The 24,451-nt window shown below is 50.8% G+C and overlaps 2 protein-coding genes, 6 non-coding genes and 1 pseudogene across 8 annotated transcripts in view; 7 read left to right on the forward strand and 2 right to left on the reverse strand.

Moving 5' to 3' along the window:
* LOC139247122 (nuclear factor 7, ovary-like) overlaps positions 1 to 24,451 on the reverse strand; it is a 640,289-nt gene that overhangs the window by 418,716 nt on the left and 197,122 nt on the right. The gene's annotated exons all lie outside the window — the stretch shown is intronic.
* LOC139247112 (zinc finger protein 432-like) overlaps positions 1 to 24,451 on the reverse strand; it is a 521,915-nt pseudogene that overhangs the window by 281,507 nt on the left and 215,957 nt on the right.
* Positions 1 to 24,451, forward strand: part of LOC139247117 (zinc finger protein 432-like) — a 420,986-nt gene that overhangs the window by 223,950 nt on the left and 172,585 nt on the right. The window lies entirely within an intron of this gene.
* trnat-ugu (transfer RNA threonine (anticodon UGU)) lies at positions 1,866 to 1,938 on the forward strand. Its single transcript has one exon. It is a non-coding gene; the product is annotated as a tRNA-Thr (tRNA).
* trnat-ugu (transfer RNA threonine (anticodon UGU)) lies at positions 9,675 to 9,747 on the forward strand. The gene has a single exon. It is a non-coding gene; the product is annotated as a tRNA-Thr (tRNA).
* On the forward strand, positions 20,192 to 20,264 carry trnat-agu (transfer RNA threonine (anticodon AGU)). Its single transcript has one exon. It is a non-coding gene; the product is annotated as a tRNA-Thr (tRNA).
* On the forward strand, positions 20,704 to 20,776 carry trnat-agu (transfer RNA threonine (anticodon AGU)). The gene has a single exon. It is a non-coding gene; the product is annotated as a tRNA-Thr (tRNA).
* Positions 21,903 to 21,975, forward strand: trnat-agu (transfer RNA threonine (anticodon AGU)). Its single transcript has one exon. It is a non-coding gene; the product is annotated as a tRNA-Thr (tRNA).
* trnat-agu (transfer RNA threonine (anticodon AGU)) lies at positions 23,861 to 23,938 on the forward strand. Its single transcript has one exon. It is a non-coding gene; the product is annotated as a tRNA-Thr (tRNA).

Below are 24,451 nucleotides of genomic sequence, written 5' to 3' on the forward strand. Positions count from 1 at the left end.
GCAGCAGGAGTAGGCCATATGGCCCCTCGAGCCTGCTCCGCCATTTAATACGATCATGGCTGATCCGATCATGGACTCAGGTCCACTTCCCCGCCCGCCCCCTTATCCCCTTATCGTTTAAGAAACTGTCTATTTCTGTCTGAAATTTATTGAATGTCCCAGCTTCCACAGCTCTCTGAGGCAGTGAATTCCACAGATTTACAACCCTCTGAGAGAAGAAATTTCTTCTCATCTCAGTTTTGAATGGGCGGCTCCTTATTCTAAGACCATGCTCCCTAGTTCTATTCTCCCCCATCAGTGGAAACATCCTCTCTGCATCCACCTTGTCAAGCCCCCTCATAATCCTATACATTTCGATAAGATCACCTCTCATTCTTCTGAATTCCAATGAGTAGAGGCCCAACCTACTCAAACTTTCCTCAAAGTCAACCCCCTCATCCCCGGAATCAACCGAGTGAACCTTCTCTGAACTGCCTCCAAAGCAAGTATATCCTTTCGTAAATACGGAGACCAAAACTGCACGCAGTATTCCAGGTGTGGCCTCACCAATATCCTGTATAACTGAAGCAAGACTTCCCTGCTTTTATACTCCATCCCCTTTGCAATAAAGGCCAAGATTCCATTGGCCTTCCTGATCAATTGCTGTACCTGCGTACTATCCTTTTGCATTTCATGCACAATACCCCAAGGTCTCGCTGTATTGCAGCACTTTGCAATCGTTCTCCATTTAAATAAAAACTTGCTCTTTGATTTTTTTGCTGCCAAAGTGCATGACCTCACACTTTCCAACATTATACTCCATCTGCCAAATCTTTGCCCACTCACCTAGCCTGTCTATGTCTTTTTGCAGATTATTTGTGTCCTCCTCACACATTGGTTTTCCTCCCATCTTTGTATCGTCAGCAAACTTGGCTACGTTACACTCAGTCCCTTCTTCCAAGTCGTTAATCTCGATTGTAAATAGTTGGTATCCCAGCACTGATCCCTGCGGCACCCCACTAGTTACTGGTTGCTAACCAGAGAATGAACCTCTTGTGTTCCTAACACAGATGAGACTGCACACAGGGAGGTTAAAGTAACAGTGGCCTCAGTCTTTATTAAGACACTCCAGAGTGAAGAACAGGCCTTAGGGGCCGGCTTATATACAGTGCTCCCAAGGGATGCTGGGATCCATTGGGACTTCAGGGGATGCACTCCCTGGTGGTGGAAGATGGGAGTGCATGCTTTACAGATACACAACAGAACCATCTATTCTTCTCTCTCCCCTTCCCTCTCTCAGTCCTTCCCCTCTCTCTCCCATCCCCCTTAACTCTCTCTTCGTCCCCACTCTTTCCCCCTCCCCCTCTCTCTCTCCCCTTCCCCTCCCACATTACCATTCCCCTCGCTCATTCCCCTTCCCCTCTCTCTCTCTCTCTCCCCTTTCCTCTCGACTGTCATTCTCCCCCCACTCCTTCCCCCCTCTCTCCTTCCTCCTCTAGCTTGCCTCTCTCTCTCTCTCCCCCCTCTCTCCCCTTCCCCCTCTGCTTTTTCACTCTCCCCATCACTCTCCCTCTCCCCTTCCACTCTCTTCCCTCCCCTCCCTCCACTCTCTCTCTTTACCCTTTCTTTTCAGATCTCCCCTTCTCCCTCTCTCTCCCTTTCCTTTCTCTCTCCCCTGCCTCCTCCCTCTCTCGTCTTCCCATCTCTCTCCTCTTCCCGTCTATCCACTCCCTCTCTCCTTCTCTGACACTCCCCTCTCTCTCACTCTGTCTCCCTCTCTCTCCCATCCCTCTCTTTCCCCTTCCCCCTCTCTCTCACTCCTTCCACTCTCGCTTTTCCCTTCCCCTCTCTTTCCTGTTCCTTCCCCTGTAACTGCAAAAGCAGGTGGCTCCATAGCTCAGGGGTTAGAGCACTGGTCTTGTAAACCAGCGGTCATGTGTTCAAATCTCACTGGGGCCTACTCAAAGTTAAATCAATATTTAAATTCGCCCTCAATTAACAACAGCTTTGAGACTGACCCTGGAGCAACAATCTCCTTCTGTCTCCAGTAATATCACTCTCCCTTCCCATTCTGCATCTTTTTCCCGCTATCGAGCTTTCCCCATCCCTCACAGGCTCCCCTCTACCCCTCTCCCCCACCCTTTCACCATCTCTCTTTCTTTCCCCTCTCCCCTTCCCGCTCTCTTTCCCCTTCACGTCTCTTTCCACTCCTCCACTCTCGCATTCCCCTTCCCACCTCCCTCTAACCCTTCCCTTTTCTCGCTCTCCACTTCCCCTCTCTCCCCTTCTCTCTCACTTTCATTCACCGTGCACTCCTTCCCTCTCTCTCCTTCCTCCCCTATCTTCCCTCTCCCTCCCCTCCCCCTCATTCCCGTTCCCCCTCTGCCTTTTCACTCTCCCTTTCCCTCTCCCCTCCCCTCTCTCCCCTCCCCTACCTCCTCTGTCTCTCCCTTTTCCCTTTCTTTTAAGATTCTCCCCTTCTCCCTCTCTTTCCTGTTCCGATCTCTCCTCTCCCCCTCTCTCTCCTCTGCCCCTCTCTCTCTCCCCTTCCCTTCTCTCTCTTCCTCCATTTTTCCCCTTCCTCCTCGCTCTCAGTCCTTCCCCTCTCTCTCACTCCTTCCACTCTCTCTCCGCTTCCCCTCTCTCTCTGACTTCTTCCCCCTCTCTCTCCCTTCCCCCTCCCACTCATTCCTTCCCCTCTCTCTCTGACTCCTTCCCCCTCTCTCTCCCTTCCCCCACCCTCTTATTCCTTCCACTCTCTCTCTCACTCCTTCCCCCTCTTTTTCCCTTTTCTTCCTCTTTCCCCTGCCACAGCCCTCCCTTCCCCCCCTCTCTCCCCTTCCCGCTCTCTACCTCCCTGTCTCCCTTCCCTCTCTGTCACCTTCCCTCTCTCACTCCTCCACTCTCTTCCCCTCCCCCTCTCACTCCTTCCACTCTCTCCCTCCCTTCCACACTCTCTCTCCCCTTTCCCCCCTTTCTCCTCTCGCCTCTCTCCCTCCCTTCCACACTCTCTCTCTCTCCCCTTCCCCTCTCTCTCTCCTTCTGCTCCCTCTCTTTCCCCTTCCCTTCCTCTCTCACTCCTTCCACACTCTCTTTCCCCTTTCCCCCTCTCACTCCTTTCCCTCCCTCTCTTTCCCCTTCCCCCTCTCTCTCACTCCTTCCCCTCTCTGTCTCCTCTTCCCCCTCTCTCTCACTCCATCCTACTCTCTCTCACTTCTTCCCTCTCTGTCTCCCCTTCCCCCTCTCTCTCACTCCTTCCCCTCTCTGTCTCCTCTTCCCCCTCTCTCTCACTCCTTCCTGCTCTCTCTCACTCCTTCTCTCGCTGTCTCCCCTTCCCCCTCTCTCTCTTTCCTTCCACGCTCTCTTTTCCCTTCCCCTCTCTTTCCTGCTCCTTACCCTGTCTTTCCCAGAGCAGGTCGCTCCAAAACTCATGAGTTAGAGCACTGGTCTAGTAAACCAGCGGTCGTGAGTTCAAATCTCACTGGGCCTACTCAACATCAGCTAATTTATTAAATTCACCGTCTATTAACAAGGGCTTTAATTATAAATATTAACCAGCTCTGAGACCGACCCTGGATCAACAGGCTTCCCTTGTCTCTCTTACACTCTCTCTCCCCTTCCAAATCTTTCTCTGGCCTCCCCATCACTGTTATGTTCAGAATAAATCCACAGGTCTGTATCGTAAGCTGAAACTATTGTGACTTTGGTCTTTTTATTGAGACCCCAGAGTGGGAAAGCAGCATGGTAGATCACCTTATGTACCTGCTTGCCCCAGGGTGCACAAGTGACCCTTAGGCCTCCCACAGGTGTGCCCCCTAGTGGCAAGTCTTACATATTGGTGAGGTTTACGTGCATATATAACATCACTCCCCCCCCCCAGCCCCATCCAAAAGCTTATGTACAAGTTATTTGCAAGTTGAGGCGATATGACGCCCTGTGTCCCCGGGTCGATCACCTGATTTGAATTCTTGGCATGGGTGAGTTGGTCGGAACGTTGCTGCCTGGCCGAGTGGCTGGTGTGATGGGACTGACGTGGCCAGTTCTTTTCACAATGGTGGCCTGCTTATCGATAGTTTTCAGTCTGGTCTGGTCCAAACGCTTTCTGCGTTTGCCCAGTATATGGTTTCACAACCAAACACTCCATTTTCATCACACACACACACACTCCATTCCCCTCTTTGGCTAACACAGTGCTCTCGGCCCATCTGGGGTCCCTGAATATTGTCGACGTCACTTACTCTGATGTGGCGTGGAGGGGAGCGTACGATCGTGGTGCATTCTCTGCTGAAAGCATACAGAAGGCTCGGTCCTGAGCGATTCTGCCTGGTGACTGCGTAGCAACCCGGGACAGCCAGGGTCTGCAGGGAGTCTACCGTGACATGTGTGGTGCTCGGCTTTGTGGTTTGGGCTGCCCGCTGCGGACTATTGTCGCTGACCCTAAGGTCTGGCGAGCCCAGGATGGCCGATACGGCCCTGAGACTTTCAGTGGTAGCGGGAGGCCGTGTGGTCCCCGTGGATCCTGGGCCATAGTACAGAGGTTCCCGCACCACCGACTGTGTGTAGCCTCCCTGCCTTTCTTTGCAACGTTGCAGGGTTTGCCCCACAGGGGGGGCAATCTGATGGGATGAGCATTATGTCTTTGCGATGGATAAGCTGCATCACCCCCATCTGGCGGTTCGCCGTGAGCAGGCGGTAATGTGGGACCCTGGTTGGTCCAGGTCCTAAACTGAGGGGGCCGTTACGGTTGACTCATCGCTTTCTCGCACTTCCGTAACAACGAGCAGGTCTGTGGGCTGCGCCATTTCCATCCCGGTTGGTGGGCAAGGTTGGCCAACTGAGGGCATCAGCGCCGTTCTCAGTGCCTGGCCCGTGGCGGATCATGTTACAGAGCACAGACAGTGTAAGACATATTCGAAACAAAGCCTTAATAATGGTGCCTCTGCTCTCCCAAAACTGTGGGATGTGCAGCTTGTCTGACTCGGGCACATATTGGGATCCACGTTGGTGCGTCTCTTTTGCCCTGTGAACGCAGGCTACTGCCTTGGGTAACTTATAGGATACATGTACCGGTTGGGGCTTGCCCGCTATTTTGGCTTGGTGTACAACACTCCGGAACTTGTGTGGTAACACATCACTTGCTACGAACACTTTGTTAGAGACATATACAACTGGTTGGGATTCGCCCGCTACTTTGGCTTGCTGTACAACACTCCCGACCTCGTGTGGTAACACATCACTTGCTACAAGCACTTTGTCAGATACATATACAACTGGTTGGGGCTCACCCGCTACTTTGGCTTGCTGTACAACACTCCCGACCTCGTGTTATAACACATCACTTGCTACAAACACTTTGTCAGATACATATACAACTGGTTGGTGTTTGCCCTCTACTTTGGCTTGTTTTAATGTACCCCCGACCCCATATGATAGTACATCATTGGCCGCGAAAGAATGCTCACATGGGTTCCACAGTGCAAACGTAGTGGGTTCCTGGCCTTCTCAGCGGCCCTCCACTTTATCTTTGCCCCAAACCCAGTCGCCTTCCTTGCTGGGCAACACATGCCTCTGTTCCGTTGCGGCCACATCCCGCCGTCTGAACGCTCTCTCGACCCGTGGTCTGGACGCTTCTCTCGACTGCCACCATCTTCCTCCCCAGGGATTTCACATCTGGCGTCGGGAAGACACATTCGGTTTCGGACGGAGCCCCGCTCCACTTGGTTGACCTGGAGCCTTTTCCGTCGCCGCGAAGAGGTCATCGGCTTCGGGTGGTGGGTACCCCCGTCTGTAACCGCTGCTCGGTTGATCTTCGCCTCCTCGTGGTCGCGACGAGCGGCCTGTGCCTCGGGGTTCTGCAAATCGATCTGCACTTCGACGCCTGGTTCAGCTGAAGGTGGGGGCTTGCTCAGCCTTTGAGCAAGGGGAGAGGTTGTTCGCCAGAGAAGGTACACGGAGGTCTTCCCAGTTCCATCGAATCTTCCCCATCCACCTTCTACCAAGCAGCATTGGCCCATCACCTGAAACAATCCACAGTGGTAAATCGTGCACTGCTCCCTCATGGGATACCCTTATGCCCGCACTACCAATAACTGGTATCAGTTCCTTGGTGTAGGTGCGCAGCTTTGCCTGAATCGGGATCAGCTTGGGTCATTGTGCTCTGTCGCCCCCCACAGCCTCTCGAATGCCTTCTGGCTCATTATTGATTGAATCGCCCCCGTGTCTAGTTCCATGGAGACTGGAGTGCCGTTAAGTTCAACTTTTAACATTATCGGAGGGCTTTTGGTGGTGAAGGTGTGTATCCCATCTACTTCCCCTTCAGCCTCAGGTTGAGTTGCCTCTCCTGCTCGTTCAGCGTGACCCTCTGCCACGTGGTGAGTCACAGATCGTTTGCACATTCGCTGGAGGTGCCCCATTGTTCCACAGCCCTTACACACACAGGGCTTGAATCGACATTGATGAGCTCGATGGCTGCCCCAGCAGCGCCAACATGGTGCTAATGGATACGCATTCATGCCCCACGGCGGACTCTGAGTCACTCTAGGCCTAGGTCTGGCCTCTGCGGTCATGTGGGCCCTGTCCTGTGCCGTTCTGCCTGCTGAATACATTATTTTATGCACAGTACTTGCCGGTGAGCTTCGATTCTGTGAGGGTATCTGTTTCGTGTTATCGCTCGTGGATATGAAGGCTTGGGCTATCGCGATGGCCTTGCTCAGATAGAAACGTAGAAACATAGAAAATAGGTGCAGGAGTAGGCCATTCGACTCTTCGAACCTGCACCACCATTCAATAAGATCATGGCTGATCATTCACCTCAGTACCCCTTTCCTGCTTTCTCTCCATACCCCTTGATCCCTTTAGCCGTAAGGGCCGTAGCTAACTCCCTCTTGAATATATCCAATGAATTGGCCTCAACAACTCTCTGTGGTAGAGAATTCCACAGGTTAACAACTCTCTGAGTGAAGAAGTTTCTCCTCATCTCAGTCCTAAATGGCCGACCCCTTATCCTTAGCCTGTGACCCCTGGTTCTGGACTTCCCCAACATCGGGAACATTCTTCCTGCATCTAACCTGTCCCATACCGTCAGAATCTTATACGTTTCTATGAGATCCACTCTCATCCTTCTAAACTCCAGTGTATAATTGTCCAGTTTATCCAGTCTCTCCTCATATATCAGTCCAGCCATCCAGGGAATCAGTCTGGTGAACCTTCGCTGCATTCCCTCAATAGCAAGAACGTCCTTCCTCAGATTAGGAGATCAAAACTGAACACAATATTCCAGATGAGGCCTCACCAAGGCCCTGTACAATTGCAGTAAGACCTCCCTGCTCCTATACTCAAATCCCCTCGCTATGAAGGCCAACATGCTATTTGCCTTCTTCACCGCCCGCTGTACCTGCATGCCAACTTTCAATGACTGATGTACCATGACACCCAGGTCTCATTGCACCTCCCCTATTCCTAATCTGTCACCATTCAGATAATGTTCTGTCTTCGTGTTTTTGCCCCCAAAGTGGATAACCTCACATTTATCCACAATATACTGCATCTGCCATGCATTTGCCCACTCACCTAACCTGTCCAAGTCACCCTGCAGCCTTTTAGCGTCCTCCTCACAGCTCACACTGCCACCCAGTTTAGTGTCATCTGCAGACTTGGAGATATTACACTCACTTCCTGCATCCAAATCATTGATGTATATTGTAAATAGCTGGGGTCCCAGCACTGAGCCCTGCGGCACTCCACTAGTCATTGCCTCCCATTCCGAAAAGGACCCGTTTATCCCTGGATTCGGCAGACAGCAGCTTGCGAAGGATGACCTCGTGGCCGATTCCAAGCACGAAACCGTTCATCAACATTTGCCGCAAAGATCCATCAAAAATCGTACTGCCTCGCAAGGAATCTTCTGGCCCTGGGAGCGACGGTGCTTGTAAAAGTGATACCTGGCCTTTAAGATGCTCTCCTTCGGCTTAAGGCGTTCCCACACCAGCGCACACAGCTCTGTGTAAGTCTTCTCCTCTGGTTTGACCAGTGCCAGCAGATTTTTGATCAGGCCGTATATCGGAGACCCACATACGGTGAGGAGAATCGCCCTGGGCTTGATCGCTCTCTCTTAGCCTCGTCCTGTTCGTTGGCGACGAAGTACCGGTCGAGACGCTCAACGAAGGCTTCCCAAATCATCACCCTCAACAAATCCCTCAACAATACCAACGGCAGCCATTACTGCATAAAGGTTCGTGATCCGTTACTCGTCGCCAGTATGTGATGTTCAGAATAAATCCACAGGACTGTATTGAAAGCTCAAACTGTTGTGACCTTGTGCTCTTTATTCAGACTCCAGAGTGGGGAAGTAGCATGGTGAGTCACCTTATATACCTGCTTGTCCCAGGGTGCTCAGGTGACCATTGGGTCTCCCACAGGTGTGCCCCCTAGTGGCAAGTCTTACATATTGGTGACGTTTACATGCATACACAACAATCATGACCCGTTCCACATCTTTTTATTCCTCACTCACTTTCCCGCTATTTCACTTTCTCCGTCTCTCACTCATTCCCCTCTTCCCCCTTTCCCCTCTCTCGCCTCACCCTCTTCCCGTCCCACTCTCTCCCCTTCCGACTCTGCCTTTCCACTCTCCCTCTCCCTCCTCCTTCTCCGCTCCCTTTCTTCCCCTCCCTCCTCTCTCTATTTCTTTTCCCTTTCCTTTCAGATTCTCCCCTTCTCCCTCTCTCCCCGTCCCCTTTCTCTCTCCCCTGCCTCCTCCCTCTTTCGACTTCCCATCTCTCTCCCCTCCCCCTCTCGCTCTGGGGAATGACGCACAGCCCGGGGCAGGTGGCTCCATAGCTCAGGGGTTAGAGCACTGGTCTGGTAAAACAGGGGTCATGGGTTCACATCTCAGTGGGGCCTACTCAAAATTAGCTCAGTACTTAAATTCACTGTCAATTAACAAGGGCTTTAATTATAAAGATTAAACAGCTCTGAGATTGACCCTGAAACAACAAGTTCCCCTCACGCCTTTCCTTGTCTCTCTGCTTTCCAGATCACGACTCGTTCTACATTTTTTTTTAGCTCCTCTCTCACTTTCCCGCGATCTCACTTTCTCCATCTATCTCTCCCCTTCCCCTCTCTCTCCTTCCGCTCCCTCCCCTCACTCCTCTCTCTCCCTCTTTTGCCTTTCTTTTCAGATTCTCCCCTGCTCCCTCTCTCTCCCCTTCCTTTCTCTCTCCCCTGCCTCCTTCCTCTCTCGACTTCCCATCTCTCTCCCCTTTCCCTCTCTCTCCCCTTCCCTTCTCCTCCCTCCTCTCTCTCACTCTTTTGCCTTTCTTTTCAGATTCTCCCCTGCTCCCTCCCTCTCCCCTTCCTTTCTCTCTCCCCTGCCTCCTCCCTCTCTCGACTTCCCATTTCTCTCCCCTCCCCCTCTCGCTCTCTCCCATTCCGCTCTCTCCCATTCCCCTCTGGCTGACTCCTTCCCCCTTTCTCTCCCATTCCCTCTCCCACTCATTCCCCTCTCTCCCTCCTTTTACAACTTCCAAGCACTAATCTCTCTCACAGTGCCGGCACAGACACGATTGGCTGAATGGCCCTCCTTGTGTGCTGTAAGATTCTGTCAATGTTCAGAGATGAATCACCAACAATGATTATTCGGGCCCCACCTCCATGTTAACAATAGTAAGATGCAAAAAGGAGTAAGTGTCACAAGTGGCTCCATACCTCAGGGGTTAGAGCACTGGTCTTGTAAACCAGGGGTTGTGGGTTCAAATCTCATTGGGGTCAACTCAATCTTGGCTTCTGTTACTGAATTGACTGTCAATCGGCGACAGGCCGACACCATCAACAGGAACCGCTCACTCCGCACTTTACAATCTGCCCACATCACTTTCACTTCCCACCCCCAGTCTGTATCCCACCTTTTCCACATCCAGTCTCAGAGACACAAATATATCATCGACTCATAGAAACTTACAGATGGGAAGGAAACCATTTCGGCGCATCGTGTCTGTGCCGGCCGACCAAGACCTATCTGCTGGGCAGGCCACATAGTCTGCATGCACCAGACACGAGACTCCCAAAGCAAGCGCTCGACTCGGAACTCCTTCACGGCAAGCAAGCCAAAGGTGGGCAGAGGGAATGTTACAGGAACACCCTCAAAGCCTCCCTGATAAAGTACAACATCCCCAACGACAGCTGGGAGTCCCTGGCCAAAGACCAGTCTGCCCTAAGTGGAGGAGGAAGTGCATCTGAGAGGGCGCTGAGCTCGTCGCCAAGCGCAGGCAGTGGAAGGATCGTGTGGCAAACCAGCACCACCCTCCCCTTCCCTCAACGACTATCTGTCCCACCTGTGACAGGGACTGTGGTTCCTGTATTGGACTGTTCAGTCACCTCAGGACTCATGTTGAGAGTGGAAGCAAGTCTTCCTCGATTCCGAGGGACTGCCTATGATGGTGATCTAATCCCACTTTCCAGCTCTCGGTGCGTAGCCCTGCAGCTTACGGCACTTCAAGTGCACATCCAAGTACCTTTTAAACGTGGTGAGGGTTGCTGCCTCTACCACCCTTTCAGGCAGTGAGTTCCAGACCCCCACCATCCTCTGGGTGAAGGAATGGAGGTCTCCCCTCAGCCTCCTCTGTTCCAAAGAAAACAACCCCAGCCCATCCAATCTTTCCTCGTCACTAAAATTCTCCAGTCCCGCCAACATCCTGGTAAATCTCTGCACCCTCTCCAGTGCAATCACATCCTTCCTGTGATATCCTGACATTTCCCAGTTCCTGCCTTCGCTGGTTCTAGTCTCAAGATGCGGCAATGGACACAAGATGATCCAGTTGGGATTTTCCACAAATAATGAATCCCACGGCCACATCTGTTTGACCCTCGGAGGGCATTCTGTAAATTCACCAAATTTATTAAATGCATACCTTACCCCCGCCCTGTGGTTACGCTCGAACTGTATACAACACTGGTTAGGCCACAGCTGGAGTACTGCGTGCAGTTCTGGTCACCACATTACAGGAAGGATGTGATTGCACTGGAGAGGATGCAGAGGAGATTTACCAGGATGTTGCCAGGACTGGAAAATTTTAGCTATGAGGAAAGATTGGATAGGCTGGGGTTGTTTTCCTGGGAACAGAGGAGGCTGAGGGGAGATTTAATTGAGGTGTATAAAATTATGAGAGGCCTGGATACAGTGGATAGGAAGGACCTATTTCCCCTTAGCAGAGGGGTCAACAACCGGTGGGCATAGATTTAAAGTAATTGGGGGGAGGTTTAGAGGGGATTTGAGGGGAAATGTCTTCACCCAGAAGGTGGGGGGGGGGGTCTGGAACTCACTGCCTGAAAGGGTGGTAGAGGCAGAAACCCTCACCACATTTAAAAACTACTTGGATGTGCACTTGAAGTTCCGTAACCTACAGGGCTACGGACTGAGAGCTGGAAAGTGGGATGAGGCTGGGTAACTCTTGGTCGGCCGGCGCGGACACAATGGGCCGAAATGGCCTCCTTCCGTGCTGTGTAAATGTTTATGATTCTCTGATTCTCTCTCTCACTCCTTCCCACATTCTGCCCGACATAAACTAGAGGTGATCCAAAACTCGGCTGCCCCATGTCCTAACTCGCACCGAGTCCCACTCACCCATCACCCCCTGTGCTCACTGCCCTGTGTCCTAACTCGCACCGAGTCCCACTCACCCATCACCCCCTGTGCTCACTGCCCCGTGTCCTAACTCGCACCGAGTCCCGCTCACCTATCACCCACTGTGCTCGCTGTCCCATGTCCTAACTCGCACCGAGTCCCGCTCACCCATCACCCCCTGTGCTCACTGCCCCGTGTCCTAACTCGCACCAAGTCCTGCTCACCCATCACCCTCTGTGCTTGCTGTCCCGTGTCCTAACTCGCAACGAGTCCCGCTCACCCATCACCCCCTGTGCTCGCTGACCCGTGTCCTAACTCGCACCGAGTCCTGCTCACCCCTCACCCACTGTGCTCGCCGACCGACATTGAATCCTGGTTAAGCAACGACTCGATTTCAAAATTCTCATCCTTGTTTTCAAATCCCTCCATGGACCCTCGCCCCTCCCCATCTCCGTAACCTCTTCCAGCCCCTACACCCCTCCCTATCTCTGTAATCTTCTCCAGCCTCTACACCCCCTCCCTATCTCCGTAACCTACTCCAGCCCCTACACCCCTCCCTATCTCTGTAACCTCCTCCAGCCACGACACCCCACCCTATCTCTGTAACCTCCTCCAGCCCTTACACCCCTCACTATCTCTGTAACCTCTTCCAGCCACTACAACCCTCCCTATCTCTGTAACCCCCTCCAGCCCCTACACTGCTCACTATCTCTGTAACCTCATCCAGCCCCTACACCCCTCCCTATCTTTGTAACCTCTTCCTGCACCTATAGCCCTCCCTATCTCTGTAACCTTCTCCAGCCCTACACCCCTCCCTATCTCTGTAACCTCCCCAAGCCACTACATCCCTCCCTATCTCTGTAACCTCCCCAAGCCCCTACACCCCTCCCTATCTCTGTAACCTCCTCCAGCCGCTACACCCCCCCTATCTCTGTAATCTCTTCCAGCCCCACAACCCCCTGAGATGTCTGCACTCCTCTAATTCTGCCCTCTGACCATCCCTGATTATAATCGCTCCACCATCGCTGGCCGGGCCTTCTGTTGCCTGGGCCCCAAGCTCTGGAACTCCCTCCCTAAACCTCTCCGCCTCTCTACCTCTCTTTCCTCCTTCAAGACACTCCTTAAAACCGCCCCCCCACCTGCACTAATTTTTATCGCATAATCCTCCTGTGGAGCACCTTGGGACGTTTCACTACGTTAAAGGCGCTGTATAAATATACATTATTGTTGTTGTTCCCTCTGTCTCTCCTCTTCCCCGTCTCTCTCTCACTCCTTCCCCTCACTCTCCCCTTCCCTCTCTCTCACTCATTCGCCTCACTCTCCCCTTCCATCTCTCTCTCACTCCTTCCCGTCACTCTCCCCTTCCCTCTCTCTCACTCCTTCCCCTCACTCTCCCCTTCCCTCTCTCTCACTCCTTCCCCTCACTCTCCCCTTCCCTCTCTCGTCCTCTAATAGAGCCCCACCTAGTGGACTATCGATGTAATAACAACTACTGATACGCTCCTCTCTCTCTCCTTCCCTCTCTCTCTCTCTCTCTCCCCTTCCCCCTCTCACTCACTCCTTCCCTCTCCCTGTCCCTTTCCCCCGCTTTCTCCCCTCCCCATTCTCCGCTCCTCTCTCTCCACTCACTCCTCAATCTCTCTCCTCCCTCTCTCTCTCTCTCCTTTCCCTTCTGACTTTCTCCTTGCCCCTCTCTAACTCCTTCCGGCTCGAGAGACAGTGAGCGACAGAGAGAAAGTGATAGAGAGACAGAGGGAGTGAGACAGAGAGACAGAGAGACAGAGAGATTGGGCCAGAGTGTGACTGAGTTGCCTTGGGATGTTTTATCACGTGAAAGATACGATATATCGATGTTGAGAGGCGAATATTGAAGAGGTGGAGGCAGGAGTCTGGGGGATGAGACACAATCTGAGCGTTTCACTGACCCCTCCGCATTCTTCAAACACACAGCACTAACTGGGGAATGACCCACAGCCTCGGGCAGGTGGCTCCATAGCTCAGGGGTTAGAGCACTGGTCTAGTAAACCAAGATCGTGGGTTCAAATCTCACGGGGGTTCATTCTAAATTAGCTCAGTATTTAAAGTCACTGTCAATTAACAAGGGCTTTAATAATAAATATTAAACTGCACTGAGACCAACCCTGAAACAACAAGTTCTTTTCTCGTCTCAGTTGCACCATCTCTCCATCTGCCTTTGTCTTTTTACCCCTCTCTCCCTTTTCCGCTATCTCACTGTGATATATTTACAGAGCACAAGCACACACAGCTTCCAACATGGCAGGCAGCACGCTCGGAAGCCTCCGGAAATCTGCCTGGTTCTGTTTATTAGTAACTATGCAGTTGCAGTACGCAATACGTCCACATCCACAGTGTGGCGCTACAAACATTACAAGCTTACAGACATTACACTTCTCCCTCCTTAATGAAGAAGTAATTATAACAAACATCATACATAACTTTCATGTTTATACATAACACAGGATATAAACTTATTATTTTTCCCATATTTACAAATTTAACTTTACCACTTGTTTTCCATTTCGAAGAGGATCCCTTCGCTCTCGAACAGGACCTTCCAAACATGGTGTCGATTTCACACTCATTCGAGGCTCATCCTGAGGAACGTTTTCCTCCACGGAATTTCCTTGATTTTCATTTGAACTCACTCTAACGTCAGGCTCTTTGTTTTCCTGACTCGGACTCAGACTTTCATTCTGATTCTCTCCTGGATTTGTTTCCAGTCCATTGGATTTAGGATTTGCTACTGGTGTATCAAAACTATCTGATGAGTCAGAAATAATTGAATCATTCCCACCTTCAACTCCTTCAATGTCTGTAGGTAAAATATGATCAATATGGACAAACCTAACCTGTCCATTATCAAACATCTTTACCAAATATGTGCGAGGACCACATATCTTCACCACTCTTCCTGGTAATCACTTTAACCATTTATGGTGATGGTTCTTCACTCTCACCTTCTGGTTTAATTTCACATTTCTCTCTTTTACTCTACCTCTATCATGATTCTCTTTCTGTTTTAATTGTGTCTCTTCGACGGACTGTGCCAAATTTGGCTTTAACAACGAGAATCTGGTTCATGGCTGTCATTGGAGAAACAACTCTGCTGGTGTTCTACCAGTGGTTGTGTGAGGAGTATTTCGATATGTAATCAAAAAATTTGCCAATTTGTGATCCAATGACAATTGTCGTTTCCTTGGATTTGGATCTAACATTTGTTTTATGAAGGCACGTTTTACAATTTTTACAGTGCGCTCTGCTGCACCATTCGAAGCAGGGTGGTGTGGTGGAACCTTGGTATGTTTCACACCATTTTTGCTCGTGAATTGTGCAAATTCTTCTGAACGAAATTGTGGTCCATTATCTGAAACAATTTCTTCAGCGAAGCCAAATGAAGAAAATAATTTTCGTAAAATGTCCACTGTTTTACTTGTTGTTATTTTCCACATTGGAAACACCTCAACCCACTTCGAATGGCTATCAATCACAATGAACAATTGTTGTCCTTCTAACTCAGCAAAATCAATATGTAGCCTTTGCCACACCTTGGTAGTGGGTGCATTTCAAATTGCATCCAATTTTTCCATGGTTGGATGTAAGCCATCTTTGTCTACTCTGTACCCTAAGTACTCAACTGAGTTTTTAAATAACTCACACTTACGAGCAGACACTCGCACTCTGTGCTTCTCTAGCTGTTTGAGGACTTCATTCAATGTTTTAGTAATGAGTCTAGTAAGAAGGAGGAACTGAGGGAAATCCTTATTAGTCGGGAAATTGTGTTGGGGAAATTTATGGGATTGAAGGCCGATAAATCCCCAGGGCCTGATGGACTGCATCCCAGAGTACTTAAGGAGGTGGCCTTGGAAATAGCGAATGCATTGACAGTCATTTTCCAACATTCCATAGACTCTGGATCAGTTCCTATGGAGTGGAGTGTAGTCAATGTAACCCCACTTTTTAAAAAAGGAGGGAGAGAGAAAACAGGGAATTATAGACCGGTCAGCCTGACATCGGTAGTGGGTAAAATGATGGAATCAATTATTAAGGATGTCATAGCAGCCCATTTGGAAAGAGGTGACATGATAGGTCCAAGTCAGCATGGATTTGTGAAATGGAAAGCATGCTTGACAAATCTTCTGGAATTTTTTGAGGATGTTTCCAGTAGAGTGGACAAGGGAGAACCAGTTGATGTGGTATATTTGGACTTTCAGAAGGCTTTCGACAAGGTCCCACACAAGAGATTAATGTGCAATGTTAAAGCACATGGGATTGGGGTAATGTGCTGACGTGGATTGAGAACTGGTTGGCAGACAGGAAGCAAAGAGTAGGAGTAAATGGGTACTTTTCAGAATGGCAGGCAGTGACTAGTGGGGTACCGCAAGGTTCTGTGCTGGGGCCCCAGCTGTTTACATTGTACATTAATGATTTAGACGAGAGAATTAAATGTAGTATCTCCAAATTTGCGGATGACACTAAGTTGGGTGGCAGTATGACCTGCGAGGAGGATGCTATGAGGCTGCAGAGTGACTTGGATAGGTTAGGTGAGTGGGCAAATGCATGGCAGATGAAGAATAATGTGGAGAAATGTGAGGTTATTGAGGTGAATTCACTAAATATATTCAAAAAGGAGTTAGATGTAGTCAAGGGGTACGGCGAGAAAGCAGGAATGGGGTACTGAAGTTGCATGTTCAGTCATGAACTCATTGAATGGCGGTGCAGGCTCGAAGGGCCGAATGGCCGGCTCCTGCACCTATTTTCTATGTTTCTATGTTTCTGTATTATTATGAATTTGCCTATTTGATGCTGAAATTAGTATGTCATCCAAATAACATACTACCCCTTCAATACCTTTACAAAACCTGGTTCATTACCCCTTGGAATATGACAGGGGCGGAAGACACTCCAAACGGTAACCTATTAAATTGATATGGGCCGAGATGAGTATTTATAGTCAAACATGACTTGGACTCTTCATCTAGTTCAAGCTGTAAGTAGGCATTCGTCAGATCCAGTTTTGAGAAGATCTGACCACCTGTCAGTGTTGTGAACAAATCTTCTATATTCGGCAATGTATTGGGGACATTACCCTCTAGAACCTGGTTTACGGTTACCTTATAATCACCACACAATCTTACCTTACCATCAGACTTAGGTACAACAACAATGGTGTAGCCCAATATACATCAATCTATCTTACAAATAATGTTCTCAGTCTCTAGCCTTTTGAGTTCTTGCTCAACTTTCTCCTTGAGTGCATATGGTACGGAACGTGGCTTGTAATTAAACTGATCTAGCGTCCTTCTGTACCCTGACACTCGCCTTGAAGCCTTGGATCGGACTGCCCATTTCACAGAACACCTTCGGATACTGCTTGATAACCTCATCCGTTGATGAAAATCTTGCTTCCACACAGAAAATCTCACTCCAATCCGGCTTCAGTGAGCTCAACCAATTTCTTCCGAGTAAAGCAGGCTTGTCTCCTTTCACTACTATTAGAGGCAAGTTCTGAAATTGATCTTTATATTTCACTGGTACGGTGATACGACCTACCACAGGAATTTTCTCTCCCGAGTAGCCTCGCAGCTCTATCTTGGATTTCTCCAGTTGGAAATTGTCGAGGTACAGTGACTCCGGTACTACACTCACGGATGCACCCGTGTCAATTTCCATTGGTATCTTGAATCCCGTAACATCTATGTGGCTTTTGATGCTTCCCGAATCGCTGTCCGTTAACCTCGTGCTCCTGATGACATGTAACTCGAACATCTCCTTGTCCTGTTGTTGTTCTTCCATGCTATGTAGTCTCTTGGGATTTCTATCATAGCTTTGAACGCTGGACTCATAGCTTTAAAAACTGGTTTGCCCTTCAGTCGGCATGCCTTTGCAAGATGCCCAGTCTTTTTGCAGAAGAAACACTCTGCCTTCACGTATGGACAACTTTGAGCAATGTGTTGTCCCAGGCACCTATAGCACGACTTCGACACTCTGTTAGAATTTGCAGTTTCTGAGACTTTGGGCCCCAACTGTCTTTTACCTTGATCGTGCAGGTGATTTACCTCGGTTGACTGACGACCGTAATTATTATTTAATTCTCGGGAATATTGTTCGGCCATGCCCATCGACTTCGCTGTCTGACAAGCAATCTCAAAAGTCAAGTCATCTGTCGTCAATAACTTCCTTCTGATCGCATCATTTTTCACCCCACAAACAAAACGATCCCGTAATGCGCGGTTTTGAAAGTTTCCAAAATTACAGTGCATCGATAGCTTTTTTAATGCTACGATGTAATCACTGATATTTTCATCAGCCTTTTGATTCCGAATCCCGAAATGATAGCTTTCAGCAATTTCTAACGGTTTGGGGTTATAGTGCTGCTCCAGTTTCGTTAAAATCTCTTTAAGCGTTGTGTCCTTTGGCTCGTCAGCCACAAGCAGATTTACAAGGTTTTTGTATAATGTCGGACCTGCCTCTGATAAGAAGATCGCTTTCTTATGTTCCAACACAGCCCGGTTCTGGACTGCATTGTCTGGAACTTCGATTATGTTATTTGCAGTGAAATACATTTGTAGTTGATCCACATACGCTTTAAAACGTTCCCGGCCGTGTCTATATTCTCCTAAATGTCCGATTACACCAGCCATTTTAATCTCTAGCTGTTCACACCGTGTGCTGTATTTTACCTCGGATTATTGCAGCTTTTTCCAAAGACAGAACCTTCCAAAGTCACTCTGTCGGCTGGCTGAATCGTTCACCAACAAAATTTAAGCTTCAAATCATCCGAAAAATCCCATCTCGCTGCCAAATGTGATATATTCACACGCAGCTTCCGAACATGGCAGGCAGCTCTGTCGGAAGTCTCCGGAAATCTGCCTGGTTCTGTTTATTATTAACTCTGCAGTTGCAGTACACAATACGTCCACATCCACAGTGTGGAGCTACAAACATTACAAGCTTACAGACATTACACTCACTTTTCCCGTCTCTCACTCATTCCCTTCCCCCTCCCTCTCCTCACACTCTTCCCTTCTTCTCTCTATTTTCATTCACTCCCCACTCCTCCCCTCTCTCTCCTTCCTCCTCTATCTTCCCTCTTTCTCCCCTTCCACTTTCTTTACCCCTTCCCCTCTCACTCCCCCCTTCCCGCTCTCCTGCTCCCCCTCTCTTTTCCTCTCTCCTCTCTCTCACCCCTTCCCCTCTTGCTTACCTTTCCCTCCCTCTCTCTCCCTCCCTGTCTCCCTTTCCCCGTCTCTCACTCCTTCCCCACTTTCTCCCCTACCCAGTATCTCCCCCCTCTCTACCCTTCCCCCACTCTCTTACTCCTTCCCCACTCTCTCCCCTACCCAGCCTCTCCCCACTCTCTCCCCTTCCCCCACTCTCTTACTCCTTCCCCTTTCGCTCTCCCCCCTCCCACTCCTTTCCCTCCCACACTCTCTCTGTGTCCATCCCTTCCCTCTCTTTCCCCACCTCCCTCTCTTCCTCGCTGCCTCCCCTCCACCCTCTCTCCCCTTCCCCATCCCTCTCTCCCCCTTCCCCCTCTCCATCCCCCCTCTCTCTCTCATCCCTTCCCCCCCTCTCACCTACCCCCTCTCTCTTCCCTTCCCCCTTTCTCTCACTCTCTCTCCCCTTCCCACACTCTCTCTCCCCTCTCCTGTCTCCACTTTTTTGGCCCCCTCCCACCTCCCTTTCTCTCCTTCCCTCGCTCTCGCTCTCCCCTTTCCCATCAGACTCTCCCCCTCCCCCTCTGGCCCATTCCCCCCTCTCTCCCTTTCTTCCTCCCTCCCCACTCTCTCCCCTCCCCACTCTCTCCTTCCCCCTCTCTCTCACTCATTCGCCACTCTCTCCCCCTCCCTCCCTCTCTTTCCCATCTCAACCTCTCTCTCCCCTTCCCCTCTCTCTTCCTCCCTGTCCCCAGGGGTTGTGAGTTCAAATCTCACTGGGGCCTACTCAAAATTAGCTCAGCATTTAAATTCACCGTCAATTAACAGGGGCTTTAATTATAAATATTAAACAGCTCTGAGACTGACCCTGGAACAACAGGCTCCCCTCACACCCTTCCCCCTCTCCTCTTCTCGTCTCTTTTACACTCTCTCTCCCCTTCCAAATCTCTCTCTCCCTTCCCCATCACGACCCGTTCTACATCTTTTTACCTCTCTCTCCCTTTCCCACTATCTCGCTTTCCCCGTCTCTCACTCATTCCCTTCTCCCCCTTCCCCCTCCCACCCCTCACCCTCTCTCTTTCCCCCTTTCTCCTTCCCCTCTCTACTTTCATTCTTTCCTCACTCCTTCCCTCTCTCTCCCCTTCTCCTCTCTCTCTCCCCTTCCCCTCTCTTTTCCCCTTCCCCTCTTGCTCCCCCTTCCTGCTCTCCCCCTCCTCCTCTCTTTTCCTCTCTCCTCTCTCTCACTCCTTCCCCTCCCTCTCTCTCCCAAAGCACTCTCTCTTCCTCCGTCTCACCTTCCCTCGCTCACTCCATCGGCACTCTCTCCCCTTCCCCCTCTCTCTCACTCCCTCCACTCTCTCTTTTCCCTTCCCCTATCTTTCCTGCTTCTTCCCCTGTCTTTACCCGAACAGGTGGCTCCGTAGCTCAGGGGTTAGAGCACTGGTCTAGTAAACCAGGGGTCGTGAGTTCAAATCTCGCTGGGGCCTAATTTATTATTTAAATACCCGTCTCTCATTCCTCCCACTCTCTTCGCTCTTTTCCCTCCCTCCTGTCTCTTTCTTTTCCCTTTCCTTTCAGGTTCTCTCCCTCTCTCTCCCCTCCCCCTCTCTCTCTCACTCCTTCCCCCTCTCTCCCCTTAGCATCTCTTTCCGCTTCCTCCCTCTCTCTCCCATTCCCCCTCTCTCTTACTCCTTCCCCTTTCTCTCCCCTTCCTGCTCTCCCCCTCCTCCTCTCTTTTCCTCTCTCCTCTCTCTCACTCCTTCCCCTCCCTCTCTCTCCCAAAGCACTCTCTCTTCCTCCGTCTCACCTTCCCTCGCTCACTCCATCGGCACTCTCTCCCCTTCCCCCTCTCTCTCACTCCCTCCACTCTCTCTTTTCCCTTCCCCTATCTTTCCTGCTTCTTCCCCTGTCTTTACCCGAACAGGTGGCTCCGTAGCTCAGGGGTTAGAGCACTGGTCTAGTAAACCAGGGGTCGTGAGTTCAAATCTCACTGGGGCCTAATTTATTATTTAAATACCCGTCTCTCATTCCTCCCACTCTCTTCGCCCTTTTCCCTCCCTCCTGTCTCATTCTTTTCCCTTTCCTTTCAGGTTCTCTCCCTCTCTCTCCCCTCCCCCTCTCTCTCTCACTCCTTCCCCCTCTCTCCCCTTAGCATCTCTTTCCGCTTCCTCCCTCTCTCTCCCATTCCCCCTCTCTCTCACTCCTTCCCCTTTCTCTCCCCTTCCGCTCTCTCCCATTACCCTCTTTCCCACTTCAACCCCTCTCTCTCCACCCCCTTCCACACTCTCTCTCTTCATCCCCTCCCTCTCTTTCCCTCTCTTCCTCGCTGTCTCCCCTTCCCTCTCTCTCCCCTTCCCCCTCTCTCTCACTCCTTTCACTCTCTCTTTTCCCTTCCCCTCTCTTTCCTGCTCCTTCCCGGTCTTTCCCAGAGTTGGTGGCTTCATAGCTCAAGGGTTAGAGCTCTGGTGTTACAAACCAGGAGTTGTGAGTTCAGATCTCACTGGGGCCTACTCAACATTAGCTCATTATTAAATTCACTGTCAATTAACAAGGGCTTTAATTATAATTATTAAACAGCTCCGAGACTGACCCTGGAACAACTGGCTCTCTTCTCGTCTCTCGAGCACTCTCTCCCTCCCTTCCACACACTCTGTCCCCTTCCTGTTCTACATCTTTTTACCCCGATCTCGCTTTCCCCGTCTTTCACTCATTCCCCTCGCCCTCCTTCCCCATCCCTCGCCTCACCCTCTCTCCTTCCCCTCTCGCTCCCCTTCCCTCTCTACTTTCATTCGCTCCCCACTCCTTCCCCTCACTCTCCTTCCTCGTCGATCTTCCTTCTCTCCCCAACCCTTCTGTCCACTAACCACTCCTTCACCCTCTCTCCCCTTCCCTCTCTCACTCCATCCCCTCTCTCCCTCTCTTCCACACACTCTCTCCCCTTACCCCCTCTTTCCTTTCCCCCTCTGTCTCTCCCTTCCCCTCTCTCTTCCTCCCTGTCGCCCCTTCCCGCTCTCTCTCACTCCTTCCCCTCTCTCTTTCCCCTTCACCCTCTCTCCCTCCTTCCACTCTCTCTTTTCCCTTCCCCTCTCTTTCCTGCTCCTTCTCCTGTCGTTCCCAATACAGGTGGCTCCATAGCTCAGGGGTTAGAGCACTGGTCTAGTAAACCAGGGGTCGTGAGTTCAAGTCTCACTGGGGCCTACTCAAAATTAGCTCAGTATTGAAATTCACTGTCAATTAACAAGGGCTTTAATTATAAATATTAAACAGCTCCGAGACCAACCCTGCAACAACAGGCTCCCCTCACACCCAGCTGTGCAGTGTATTGGTGAGGCCGCACCTGGAGTACTGCGTGTAGTTTTGGTCACCTTCCTTAAGGAAGGATATACTAGCTTTGGACGGGGTACAGAGACGATTCACTTGGTTGACTCCGGAGATGAGGGGGTTACCTTATGATGATAGATTGAGTAGTCTGTGTCTTCACTTGTTGGAGTTCAGAAGGATGAGGTGTGATCTCATAGAAACATTTGAAATAATGAAATGGAGAGACAGGATAGAGGCAGAGAGGTTGTTTCCACTGGTCGGGGAGACTAGAACTCGGGGGCACAGCCTCAAATTACGGGGGAGCCAATTTAAAACCGAGTTGAGAAGGAATTTCTTCTCCCAGAGTGTTGTGGATCTGTGGAATTCTCTGCCCAAGGAAGCAGTTGAGGCTAGCTCATTCAATGCATTCAAGTCACAGATAGATAGATTTTTAACCAATAAGGGAATTAAGGGTTACGGGGAGCGGGCGGGTAAGTGGAGCTGAGACAACGGCCAGATCAGCCATGATCTTATTGAATGGCGGAGCAGGCTCGAGGGGCTAGATGGCCTGCTCCTGTTCCTAGTTCTTATGTTCCCCCTCTCCTCTTCTCGTCTCTCTTGCACTCTCTCTCCCCTTCCAAATCTCACTCTCCCTTCCCCATCACGTCCCGTTCTACAGCTTTTTACCCCTCTCTTCCTTTCCCACTCTCTCGCTTTCCCCATCTGTCACTCATTCCCTTCTCGCTCCTTCCCCTCCCTTGGCTCACCCTCTCTCTCCCCTCCCCCTCTCTCTCTCACTCCTTCCCCCTCTCTCCCCTTAGCATCTCTTTCCGCTTCCTCCCTCTCTCTCCCATTCCCCCTCTCTCTCACTCCTTCCCCTTTCTCTCCCCTTCCGCTCTCTCCCATTACCCTCTTTCCCACTTCAACCCCTCTCTCTCCACCCCCTTCCACACTCTCTCTCTTCATCCCCTCCCTCTCTTTCCCTCTCTTCCTCGCTGTCTCCCCTTCCCTCTCTCTCACTCTATCCCCACTCTCTCCCGTGCCCCTCTCCCTCTCCCCTTCCCTTGCTATCTCTCCCCTTCTCTCTCTCTCCCCTTCCCCCTCTCTCTCACTCCTTTCACTCTCTCTTTTCCCTTCCCCTCTCTTTCCTGCTCCTTCCCAGTCTTTCCCAGAGTTGGTGGCTTCATAGCTCAAGGGTTAGAGCTCTGGTGTTACAAACCAGGAGTTGTGAGTTCAGATCTCCCTGGGGCCGACTTAAAATTAGCTCAGTATTAAATTCACTGTCAATTAACAAGGGCTTTAATTATAAATATTAAACAGCTCCGAGACTGACCCTGGAACAACTGGCTCTCTTCTCGTCTCTCGAGCACTCTCTCCCTCCCTTCCACACACCATGTCCCCTTCCTGTTCTACATCTTTTTACCCCTATCTCGCTTTCCCCGTTTTTCACTCATTCCCTTCTCGCTCCTTCCCCCTCCCTTGCCTCACCCTCTCTCTCCCCTTCCCTCTCTACTTTCATTCGCTCCCCACTACTTCCCCTCTCTCTCCTTCCTCCTCTATCTTACTTCTCTCCCCAACCCCTCTGTCTGCTAACCACTCATTCCCCCTCTCTCCCCTTCCCTCTCTCACTCCATCCACTATCTCCCTCCCTTCCACACACTCTCTCCCCTTACCCCCTCTCTTCCTCCCTGTCTCCCCTTCCCCCTCTCTCTCACTTCTTCCAGTCTGTCTTTTCCCTTCCCCTCTCTTTCCTGCTCCTTCCCCTGTCTTTCCCAGAGCAGGTGGCACCATAGTTCAGGGGTTAGAGCACTGGTCTAGTAAACCAGTGGTCGTGGGTTCAAATCTCACTGGGATTAGCTCAGTATTTAAATTCACGGTCAATTAACAAAGACTTTAATTATAAATATTAAACCAAGCCTGGAACAACAGGCTTTCCTGTTCTTGTCTCTCGCTCTCCTATCGCCTCCTTTTCCCTTCTCTCTCTCTCCATACATTCCCCATCACTACACATTCTGCCTCTTTTTACTCGTTCCCGCTCTCTCGCTTTCCCCGCTACTTTTCTCACTTATTCCCCTCTCTCTTCCCTTCCCCACTCTCTCACCTTCCCCACTCTCTTCCCTTCCTCACTCTCTCCCCTTCCCCTCTCTCTCCCCTTCCCCACTCTCTCTCCCCTTCCCCACTCTCTCCCCTTCCCCTCTCTCTCCCCTTCCCCACTCTCTGCCCTTCCCCTCTCTCTCCCCTTCCCCACTCTCTGCCCTTCCCCTCTCTCTCCCCTTCCCTTCTCTCTCCCCTTCCCCACTCTCTTCCCTTCACCTCTCTCTCCCCTTCCCCTCTCTCTCCCCTTCCCCAAACTCTCCCGTTCCCCTCCCACTCT

The sequence above is a fragment of the Pristiophorus japonicus genome, unplaced genomic scaffold (assembly GCF_044704955.1).
Source record: "Pristiophorus japonicus isolate sPriJap1 unplaced genomic scaffold, sPriJap1.hap1 HAP1_SCAFFOLD_258, whole genome shotgun sequence".
Taxonomy (NCBI): domain Eukaryota; kingdom Metazoa; phylum Chordata; class Chondrichthyes; family Pristiophoridae; genus Pristiophorus; species Pristiophorus japonicus.